The 12,134-nt window shown below is 44.4% G+C and overlaps 1 pseudogene across 1 annotated transcript in view; it reads left to right on the top strand.

Moving 5' to 3' along the window:
- The first annotated feature begins 7,198 nt into the window (after positions 1–7,198).
- Positions 7,199–12,134, top strand: part of LOC104994574 — a 56,183-nt pseudogene continuing 51,247 nt past the window's right edge. The window contains exons 1-2 of the transcript XR_825959.1: positions 7,199–7,300; positions 11,237–11,454. The product of XR_825959.1 is annotated as a BOLA class I histocompatibility antigen, alpha chain BL3-7-like (transcript). The remainder of the gene's footprint in view (positions 7,301–11,236; positions 11,455–12,134) is intronic.

Genomic DNA, 12,134 nt, shown 5'->3' with positions numbered 1-12,134 from the left:
TGTGGAGCTCTGTCCTGACATCTAGCTCTACCAGCCCTCCTATTAGAAGTACGAATATTCCTGGGTCTGTGAATTAGTAAATAAGGAAAAAGGCAGCATAACACATAAGGGCGATTAAGTGTCAGGAAGGAAAATCACGGAGTTTCCAAACTTGGACACTTCAAGTGAAGGATATTGGACTCTTAGACTTTCTTGGGAGGCTAGACAGATCATTTCCAAAGTTCTCGGGACTACTGCACAGTTTAGAAAATCAGAATCTATGTTTTAACAAGCCCTTGAGGCAATTGCTTACATCTTAACATTTCAGAAGCACTGCTCTAAAACCATCTTTCTCAAAATGTCATCCCCAAACACTCAGAGCTCTTCTCAAAAATTTGGGATTCTCAAATTCTTTCAGATGTAATCTATAGTCCCATTACTTTTCTCTTGTAACACAGAGAATAAGATGCATTTAAGTTTTCTCCTGAAAGAATAGCAATCCCTCTCTCTCTTTTTTTATTTATTTACTTATGGCTGTCCTGAGTGTTCGTTGCTGTGCACGGGCTTTCTCTAGTTGAGTGGAGGCTTCTTGTAGTGGCTTCTCTGGTTTCGGTGCACAGGCTTTAGAGCGAGGGCTCAGTAGTTGTGGATCACAGGCTTAGTTGGTCTGCCACATGTGAAATCTTCCTGGACCAGAGATCGAACCCATGCCTATCGCATTAGCAGGCAGATTCTTATCCACTGTACCACCAGGGAAGTCCCTCTTTGTATATTTTAAAAATTACTCTCTTGTGGTGAAAAAAGAAGACTCTTCTAAAATCAATAAATCAAACCCTAAGACATAACCCAGAGCTCCTGCTGCTCCTTTGAAGTACAGTGTTGTCCATCTCTTGCTCCAATGAACCTTGGTCTCTGACAACCCCCAGCTCCTACAAGCTCTTAACTACTTGCCTATGTCCTTACCTCCATGATCAAATCCTCAGAGCTACTTGAGAGTGAGTATTTCACCTTTTTCATTCAAGTTCACAGGGTGGCAGAAATGTCCAGTGAATGAAAGAACCCAGAGCTGGTTAAGCCAACCCCAGTGAACAGCTTAGGCTTTGCAGTGGACATGGCACAGTGAGGAAACACTGTACAGTGTTCTTCAGGCTACAGTGTCCACAGGATACTTGTTCCCCATAGGAAGGACAACCAGGGGTCATTTACAACAGTCCTGCAGGGATCACTTTGCCGGAGGTGGGTTAGAGCAGAGTCTGTGCTGGGTATGAGCAGCACAATCATTTGGAGCCTCTGGAATGTTCAGAACATGGAGCTGGGTGACTCCAGTGTCCTGCACAGATGAGCTGACTTGGGGGTTCCTCCTGCTGTTATCTCCTCTCAGTCTAGCCTGGTAGGCCCATCTCTTCTGGGCACTCAGACAATGGGCTTATCCAGCACCTCTCTCTTCAAAGGGCCGGTCACCACGCATGCCCTCCCTAGTCAGGGTCTGGAATTTCCCACTTAGACTGACACCCTCCTTTCATCTCATATGGTCTAACACTAGAGCAGTGGTTCTCAGTCTCTGCGGCACAATTCGATGATTTCTTCCCTGCCTGTGTTTTGATCATGGTTTTAACAACCAAACTGATGTCTCAAAGTGATCATTTGTTTTCTTGTACTATTTATAAGAGATATTCTAAAGGTTGGTATGAAGCAGAGGTGGTTACATCATCTTCAGTATTGAAACATAAGTCCCAGATAGCAATGAGATCCCAGACTGGCCCAGCTGCCCTGGGGGTGGAGGGGTGGAGAGGATGATGAAACTCAGACTGATGGACACCAGCTGTCCATTCTCCTCCTGCGGCAGATGGTTCTTTCCTTTAGAGCCACTGACCACCCCCCCAACCCTGAGGTATCTTTATTCACAAACCTGTGGCAAGAAACAACATTTTAAAAGCGACAGGTGATCATCCAGGGCTTCCCTGATGGTTCAGTGATGAAAAATCCACCTGCCAATGCAGGAGATGCAGGAGATATGGGTTCAATCTCTGGGTCGGGAAAAATCCCCTGGAGGAGGAAATGGCAACCCACTCCAGTATCCTTGCCTTGGAAATCCCATGGACAGAAGAGCCTGGAGGGCTACAGTCCAAAGTGTGGCAAAGAGTAGGACACAACTGAGCAACTGGGCACAAGGAAATGATCACTCTAGAGATGGCTGTCCTCCTTCTCTTGGGTTACCTCTCCTGACTAATTGAGAACAGGGAAAACACTGGACAGACCCATGGGCTGAGACTCACGGCCCATCTCTGGGGCTCACTACAGACTCCAGGCTCCACCCCATGTCCCCCTCTCTGTGCTCCAAGAGTGACCTATCTGACCATCAGCTGGGCAGCTCCTTTTCTGCTGCTCTGGGGCCACTGTTTTTGACACAGTAATTCCCACTGTCTTAGAAAATAAAGAGATAGTATCCAAGTAGCCCAGCGCTGTGACATGAGGACAGACTTGGATGTAGCTGTGATGTCTTAGTGGGACTCTGGCAACCTCGGAGTCAGGGCCAGGGGGACTCCCCAAGGGCTGCACGGAACTTGCTCTCCTTCCTCTCCCTGCCATGGTTCTCCCTGCACCCCAGCCTAAGTGGGGCTGGTGAAGGAGTTGGGGGAGGTCTTGTTCTGGAAGAGAGGAATTCCTTTAATCACTTCCCCTCTTTGCTTTTCTCTTTTCCTCTCTTCCATGTGTATTTGCGTTATACCATACCTGTAAGGACAGGAAAATACCTAAACTGTAAGTATAATTTCCAAGCAATAATATCGAGCTGACACCTATGTAATTATCATCCTGGTGGAAAATAAAGCTTTTACTAGTGCCCAGGCCAGAAGCCCCTGTGCCTCTACCCACCTCCTTGCACACGAGTCCACTAAGTGCCCCCCCCCACTGCCCCTCTCTGGTTCCTCGTCCTCCACTCCCGTGGCCTCCATCCCATGGTGTCACTGTTTCCTCCCTCTCTTCACTTCTCCAGGAGCCTCCCCGTCTCCACAGGCCATTACCTTGGGGATCTCTTCCTCTTCCTCCCTCTCTTTCATCTCATCCTAGGATGAAGAATCCCGAGTTGATTTCCTGAAGGAAGAGCCTCCAATCACGAAAGCAACAGGAACAAGTGACAGGAACTTGGGGTTCAAAGACTGATTTCAGGACATTGAGGGCACCCAGTATGTTTGTGGGGTCCCTCCTGGACCTGGAAACCAGCTGTTATAGCCTGGAGATCAGCTGCTCCCTGAAGCCAAAGTCCTTGGTCATTTAATGGGGAGAGAAATGTCTGTGTCAGAGTGTATGTTGGGAAAACAACTCGGACTCTGAACTTGATGCTGGATGGGGCCCTGACCCACTGGAAGGGAGATCCTGGGCAGGTCCCTGCTAAGGAGGTCAAAGGGGAGCTCAGGTCTCTTGTCGCCAGCCCTGTGGCCGCATGGGAGCGCCGCCACTCTGCTCTCTCCTGTTCAGCACAGCCTGGGGAAATGGCTGCCTTGCAGGCTGGACAGCAGCAATGGGAGATGGAGATGCCTTCAGAGGCATCTCTATTATCACTATTAAGTTCAGCTCATCATCTGGCCAGGGTAGCATTCCACAGCTATCTCCTTGGGACCTTTCTTTTTTACTTCTCCACTTTCCACACTGCAGTCTGGAGAAGGAAGTCACAATGTGCAGTGCACACTTAAAGAGTGCTCTGCTAGTACCTCCCTGGTACTACAGTGGATACGAATGCCCCTGCCAAGGCAGGGAACACGAGTTTGATCCCTGGTCTGGGAACTAAGATCCCACATGCAAATAAGCCCATTTGCCACAACAAGAGAAGCCCCTGCATGCTGCAGCTAGAGAAAGCCTGAGCGCAGCAGCGAAGATCTAGTGCGGCCAATAAATAAATACGTAATTTTTAAAGGGCTTTCTGCTATAAACATTGGTGTGCAGGGTTATGTGCAAAACTAAGTTTTCAAATGAGTTAGAGAAATACTAGGTTGATTAGTAGCCTGGATGGACAGCTTCCATCCATGAGCTTCATAAGAAACTGCTGACTAATTTCTAGCGGCTGCGCTGCTTCCTATTCCTGCCCCAGTGAGCGTGGGTTTCTGCTGCTCCACGTCCTGATCAATACTCGGCATCACAGGTTCTTGGATTATAGCTACTCTAATAGGGGTGTGAGGATGTATCATTGCTGGTTTTCTTTGCATGTCCTAATAACATGTGACAGTGAGCATCTTTCCCTATATATTTTCATTGAGATACCATCTTTGATGAGATGTCTATTCAGACTTTTCCTCATTTTTATTTTTTCCTCAATTTTAATTGAGTTATTTGTTTTCATATTGTTGAGTTTAAGTGTTCTATGCATATTCTAATATAAGTCCTTTACTAGATATGTAAATTTGTCAATAATTTCTCCAGTCAGTGGCCTGAGGTCTATTACTGACAATAGCAATTTATATTGATGCATAGTTATATTTTTCTAGTGAGAAAAATTAGAAATTGCTAACTGTCTTGATATCTGAGTAGAGGACTTGAGTGACTGGAGGATGCAGGGGAGAATATGAATTATTTATTTTGTATATTCTTGAGTATTTTTGCATTTCTCTCAGCTTCCCAGGTGGTGCTAATGGCAAAGAATCCGCCTGCCAGTGCAGGAGATGTAAGAGATGTAGGATCTGTCCCTGGGTTGGGAAGATCCCCTGGAGGAGGGCATGACAACCACTCCAGTATTCTTGCCTGAAGAATCCCATGGACAGAGGAGCCTGACAGGCTACGGTCCATAAGGTCGTAAAGCATTGAACACGACTGAGGTGACTGAACGCACATACACACACCCACACACACACATGATATATGTGCAATGTACGGTATACGTGCAATGTATGATACATGATCTAATGTATATTCACTGTGAAACAACTAAGAAAGTGTTGAGAGTGATAAATGACAAAGTAAAAAAACCCTGTAATCCTTACACCCAGTGAAATTTGGTTGCATTTTCTTTTAGTTTATTACACATCTTCCTGCTGAAACATTCTCTAAGCTGATGAGCCCAGACCTCAGTGGCCTCCAGCCTGCACTCCCCTGATGCCATTTCCCGTCAGCTCACTCTCACACCTCCTGAGAAGGCTAGTTCTCATCCCTCTCTCCCTCCTCAAACCCTCGGCTGCCTCCCTACTCCCTGTTCTTAATGGTGAGCTTTCCACTCAGAAAATAATACTCAGTCCATCCTCCTCCCCCCGCATTCCCACACTCGCACATGTACCCTTACCTTCCACAGTGATGATGGACGCCCCCCGCACATCTAAGGCCGCCCCTCAGCGTGGGCACAGGACCTGATTCCATCCTTCCCTGTGTCATCAGTTTCCCACCCTCTACTGGCTCCCTCAGTCCTGCACACAAACGTGCTACAATTCCTCTCATTAAAATTAATCAAACATAAATAAATAAATCCAAACAAAATCCTGCCATAAACACCCACCACTCTATGTCCAGTTTCCTTCCAACTACTGCTCCATGTCTAGGACTCTTCTTACGGAACAATTCCTGAGTCCAAAGTCCACTCTCTCACCTACTGGCTTGTCTTTTTATTTTTAGTTAGTGGATCTATGCACAAAATTTTAAGAAATAAAATACTTCTACAAGACTTGAAATCAAGATGGATGTCCCCCATCTCTTGAATATCATAGACCAATTGTTTTAGCTCCTTCAGCTGATTCTCCGTTTCTTCTATGTCTCTTAAAAGCATACCTATAACACTCCTTTCTGGTTTTCAGTTTTATGTACCATTTGTAGTTAATTGGTTTTTCTTTCACATATCCCATCTTCCCAATTTATAATTATAAATCTATCATTTTTGTAATTTTGATTAGCTCAGTGTCCAATATTTGTATTATTATAATGATGGAAAAGCTAGTCATGACTGAGCATTTAGTAGACTACAATTTCTTTTTGTTCTTTCTTTTTTTGTGTGGAGGTGACAGATATCTTTATTACCTTGATTCTGGTGATATTTTCATAGGTGTTTGCACATGTACAAACTCATCAAATTATACATATTAAATATGTGCAATTTTTTGTATAGCAATTATACCTCAATGAAATTGTTAAAGGTTTCTCTGGTGGTCCAGTGGTTAAGAATCCACCTGCCAGTGCAGGGGTTCGATCCTTGGTCAGGAAAGATTCCACATGCCAAGGGGCAATTAAACCCGTGCACCGCAACTGCTGAGCCCACACGCCCTAGAGCCAGTACTCCACACAAGAGAAGCCACCGCAGGGAGAAGCCCAAGCACTGCAGCTAGAGAGCAGCCCCTGGTCACTGCAACTAGAGAAAGCTCAGATGTAGCAAGGAAGACCCACTGGAGCCAAAAATAAATCAATAAATAAATACATTGTGAGAAAGTAAATAGAAAAGAAGAAGATTAGATTATATAGTTTCTAAAACTACTTTTTCATTTTCTGTTTTTTATTTTATAATTTTTATTAGAATTTAGTTAATTTACAGTGTTGTGTTAGTTTCAGGTATACAGCAAAATGAATCTGTTACACACGTACACATATCGACTTTGCTTTTCTAAAGTGGATATTTCAATTTTCCCTGGAATATATATTGTACTTTTGTTGTACTCATTTTATTTTATTAATATTTATTTTAGCTATTTATTATTTATTTGGCTGCACTAGGGCTTCACTGTGGCATGTGGGATCTTTAGTTGCTTATCGATTTTAATGTAACAGAATAAGAAATAGTCAATGATATTCTTTCAGGTCCACTTTGAAAATAATCTTTTAGAAACTACCACTTGTATAGTTTTAGTTTTGTAAGAAAGATGAACATCCACAAGTATCTGAAAAGATTATTAAAAATACTACTCCTACATTTGTGTAGGCCTTTTGATCCTCAGAGACTTCAATCAAAATAGTGGATTCAGTGCAGAAGGAAACCTGAAAATCCAGTGGTGGTCTGATGAGACAGACAAGAAAGAGACTTGCAAAAACATAAAAATGTAAAAAGCTCCACTCTTCTCCCTACCTTATCTATTCTGGGAAATAGTTATTGTTCACATTAAACTCATGGGTTATTAATATTATTATAAATAGGCTAACAAAAAATTTTAACTGTATTATTCTTGTATAGAAAATAACGATAAATTGGCCACATAAAATTATCCTTGAGGTCCTCACTAAGGGCTGAGACTGGGTCAGGACTATAAGAGTAAGCATGACAAAGAGCTCTCGGTGCAGGAGGGGAGCAATCAGGACAAAGTCCCAGGTGCCCCAGGGCGCGAGGCTCTCAGAGTTTGAGTCAAAGGAGGTGTCTGGGGTGGGGACCGGAGAAGGCGATGGCACCCCACTCCAGTACTCTTGCCTGGAAAATCCTATGGATGGAGGAGCCTGGTAGGCTGCAGTTCATGCGGTCGCTAAGAGTCGGACACGACTGAGCGACTTCACTTTCACGTTTCACTTCCATGCATTGGAGAAGGAAATGGCAACCCACTCCAGTGTTCTTGCCTGGAGAATCCCAGGGATGGGGGAGCCTGGTGGGCTGCCGCCTGTGGGGTCACACAGAGTCTGACACTGACTGAAGCGATTTAGCAGCAGCAGCAGGGGTGGGGTCGCTCGTGCTGGGGATTCCCCGTCTCCCGAGTTTCACTTTCTCTCTCACAACTGTGTCGAGCCCTCCTGCCTGGACACTCGTGACGCGGCCCTAGTTCTCACTCCCATTGGGTGGCCAGTTTTTAGAGGCCAATCAGTGTCCCCGCGTCCACCTCACACTTGACTCAGGAGAGGATGAGCACGGAATTGGGGCAGGACCCCACCTCAGTTTTCTCCCACCTCTCACCACTTTGCTCCATTCACAGGCCCTTCTTCCTCCTCTAATCTTGAGGGTTTCATGAATCTCCAAGCACAAACAGGAGGACAGCATGAGGTATACAAACTTAGATCCCCACATTCCTCTACAGGAAGTCCTTCTTGAAGTCTGCCCACTCCAGTTCCTGCTGCAGCCTCAGTGTTTGCCTAGTAGAGCCCCAAGTGTGGGCAGACGGTGATCCTGGAACATTCTTCCTCCCAATAATGCAAGGACCCTCCTCACCTCCTTTAGGGCTTAGCTTAAATGCCGTCTCTGAGGAAAGCCTCCCTTGTATTTAAAATTACAGCCAGCTCCTGCTGGTTGTTCTCTTTCTCTAAATCACTCACTGCTTTATGGTACCCCGATCATTACTTCAAGGGCCTTGCTGTTTATTATCAGGTCTTCCATCAGCATGTAAGTGGATCAAGGCAGGAATTTAAGTTGGTTTAAATACCCTGCCTAGAATTGTACCTGGCACATAGTAGATGCCCCAAAATATTTGTTGATGGTTGAACACATCCTTAAAGCTGAGACTGGGGCAGGAAACGCAGGCAGTTCCTGGTAAGGGATGAGGAGGAGACTGTGTTAGAAGGAGGAGGAGCTACTCACTAGTTTACCCCAGGCCGGCAGCCAAGCAGACAGACGGCTCCACAGCGCCCTCACTTGTGGCCACAAGCACGGAGAACAGACAGCCAGACCACTAGCTGCCTCCACAGACTCGTACTCCTGAGGGACGCCTCGATCTGGTGGAGGAGTTCTTAGGTGATGAAGTCCTCCAACTCCCAGTCTTAGATCCAGAATGAGCTGGTGGCATGGCTCAGCTGCAGTCTCTGGGACTGGGGAGCCTCCCCTGACTGGAGAAGACCCCGAACTCCTGGGTCATCAATGGGGCTAGAAATTAGATTTGGGTCTAGGACATTTGATTTCAGGATTTAGAGGCGGCCTGTCTATCAGGTTCACAAATGGGAAGAAGAGGCAGGATGCTAGGGTCATAGCTCTCTGGGCTGAGAAAAGGAGGCTGCCTTCCAGGCTTGAAAGGTCAGGTGGTCTGTTGTTTTTATTCACTGAGTCCTGTTCAATTCTGAGACCCCATGAACTGTAGCACACCAGGCTCCTCTGTCCATGGGAGTTCCCAGGCAAGAATACTGGAGCAGGTTGCCATTTCCCACTTCAGTGGATCTTCCTGACCCAGGGATGGAACCCACGTCTCTTGCATCTCCTTCACTGGCAAGTGGATTCTCTACCACGGTATCACCTGGGAAGATCAGAATAGCAATTACTCACAATAGCAGTTCTCACAGTTTGGTCTGTGGAACCCTTGAATTCAATGAGACCCTTTCACGATCATATCTTGAATCATAAGGTCAAAACTAGTTTCACAACATTTCTTAGACAGTATTTGCCTTTGCACTATATCGACATTTGCACTGAGGTGAAACTCAACAAGAATGGAAGCTATGGTACCAAACTGCAATAGTTATTTATTCTTCACCACCACCTACTTTCACACTGAAAAAAAAAAATCAAAGCAATATCATTTTAAACATCCTGGTTAAAGTGTTAAAAATTATTATCTGTACTAAATTATTATCCACAATCTGCTTTTTAAAAATATCTTACACAATGACATGGATATATATATATATATACACACACACAAGATATATACAAGCATTTCTGCAACATTCCAAAGTACTATGTCCCAAGGAAAATAATTTTTATGAGCTGAACTAGCCTCTTTTTTTTAATGGAATGCCATTTTTACTTGAAGGAAAGAATGACCCAGAATTATGGCTGTTTAGACTTGAACATTTGGTGGACATTTTCTTGAAAATGAACATGAGCATCTCCATTCAAGAAAATAACTGACAGATGACAATTCACAGTACTTCCCTTGATAAAAGGTAAGCTCTCCAGAGAAAATCAGATTTCTGGAAAATGTGTGTCCAATCACTGTAAGACTGAGAGTTTCTCAGTACCGACAAACTTTTCTCTTGGGATCTGTGGTAATATTAAAACAAATAATGATTTTTTAAATAGTCTGATTCCAGTGTTGATTTACAGGAATCAACACTGAAAGATGTACATAACTTAGGTTGTACATAACTTAGTGAAACACTACATTACTTTAAAAACTCATGCATTAGTAAAAGATCCATTCAATGTCCAAGATAGGCCTGTGGATTTTCATGTAACAAAACAGAAAATATTCAACAGTGATGTTTCAGGTTCACTTGATAAAAGAAAGAAACAAAAACCCTCAAACCCTGGGAAACTACCAATTTTGTAATTTTTAGTATCAGAGTTGAATAGCTGAAATAATCAAAGACATTCAGATAATCAGAGACAATTATCTACTAAGTAAAAATACTACTTTAACATATTTGTAAGGCTGTATGTTTTGTCATATACTTCAACCAAAATAACAATTTAAATGCAGAAGCAAATACAAAAATCCAGTGGTGTTCTAATGAGACAGACAGTTCAGTCACTAAGTCATGTCTGACTCTTTGCAACTCCATGGACTGCAGCACACCAGGCTTCCCTGTCCATCACCAACTCCCAGAGCTTGCTCAAACTCATGTTCATTGAGTTGGTGATGCCATCCAACCATCTCATCCTCTGTCATCCCCTTCTACTCCTACCTTCAATCTTTCCCAGCATCAGGGTCTTTTCAAATGAGTCAGTTCTTCGCATCAGGTGGCCAAGTATTTCAGCTTCAGGATCAGTCCTTCCGATGAATATTCAGGACTGATTTTCTTTAGGGTGGACTGGTTGGATCTCCTTGCAGTCCAAGGGACTTTCAAGATTCTTCTCCAACACTACAGTTCAAAAGCATCAATGCTTCAGCACTCAGCCTTATTTATGGTCCAACTCTCACATCCATACCTGACCACTGGAAAAACCGTAGCTTTGTAGCTTTGACTAGATGGACCTTTGTCGGCAGAGTAATGTCTCTGCTTTTTAATATGCGGTCTAGGTTTGTCATAGCTCTTCTTCCAAGGAGCAAGCGTCTTTCAATTTCAAGGCTGCGGTCACCATCCACAGTGATTTTGGAGCCCAAGAAAATAAAGTCAGCCACTGTTTCCACTGTTTCCCCATCTATTTGCCATGAAGTGATGGGACCAGATGCCATAATCCTCATTTTTTGAATGTTGAGTTTTAGGCCAGTTTTTTCTGAGACAAGAGACTTGCAAAAATGTAAAATTAAAAGATTTATTCTTCTCACTACCTTCCTTATTTGGGGAAATGGTTCTTTCTCATTTAAAAAAACATATTATTTCTGTTAACATGTAAAGAGTTATCAGTATTATAACCCTGCCTGGGTTGTAATATGTTGGGCCTTCCCACGTGGATTCTCCTGATGCTGTTCCAATTCTCACTCCCATTGCCTGTTCGGTTCTACAGAAACCAATCAGTCTCACTGTGGTAGACTATACGCAGTTCCTGCGGTTTGACAGCGACGACCCGAATCCGAGGATGGAGGCGCGGGCGCTATGGATGGAGCAGGAGGGGCCGGAGTATTGGGATTGGAACATGCAGGGCATCAAGGACACTGCCCAGACTTTCAGAGTGAACCTGAACTCCTTGCGGGGCTACTACAACCAGAGCAAAGTGGGTGAGCAACGCTGGCCCAGATCCAGGTCACTACCCCCACCCCCAGGTACCAGCCAGGTTGCCTCAACACAGGTGGACCCGCTGGGGACCTTCACCCAGCCAGAGTCAGCGGGTCTTTCAGCCAATTTCATTTTCAGTTCAGTTCAGTTCAGTCGCTCAGTCCTGTCCGACTCTTTGTGACCCCATGGACTGCAGCACGCCAGGCTTCCCTGTCCATCACCAACTCCTGGAGTTTACTCAAACTCATGTCCATTGAGTCTGTGATGCCATCCAACCATCTCATCCTCTGTCATCCCTTTCTCCTCCCGCCTTCATTCTTTCCCAGCATCATGGTCTTTTCAAATGGGTCAGTTCTTTGCATCAGGTAGCCAAAGTATTGGAGTTTCAGCTTCAACATCAGTCCTTTCAATGAATATTCAGGACTGATCTCCTTTAGGATGGACTGGTTGGATCTCCTTGCAGTCCAAGGGACTCAAGAGTCTTCTCCAACACCACACTTCAAAAGCATCAATTCTTCAGTGCTTAGCTTTCTTTATAGTCCAACTCTCACATTCATACATGACTACTGGAAAAACCATAGCCTTGACTAGACGGACCTTTGTTGGCAAAGTAATGTCTCTGCTTTTTAATATGCTGTCTAGGTTGGTCATAACTTTTCTTCCAAGGAGTAAGTGTCTTTTAATTTCAT

This window comes from Bison bison, unplaced genomic scaffold (assembly GCF_000754665.1).
Source record: "Bison bison bison isolate TAMUID 2011002044 unplaced genomic scaffold, Bison_UMD1.0 scf7180017864260, whole genome shotgun sequence".
Taxonomy (NCBI): domain Eukaryota; kingdom Metazoa; phylum Chordata; class Mammalia; order Artiodactyla; family Bovidae; genus Bison; species Bison bison.
Note: the sequence above shows the minus strand (reverse complement) of the source record. Positions and strands in the feature narration are given on the sequence as shown.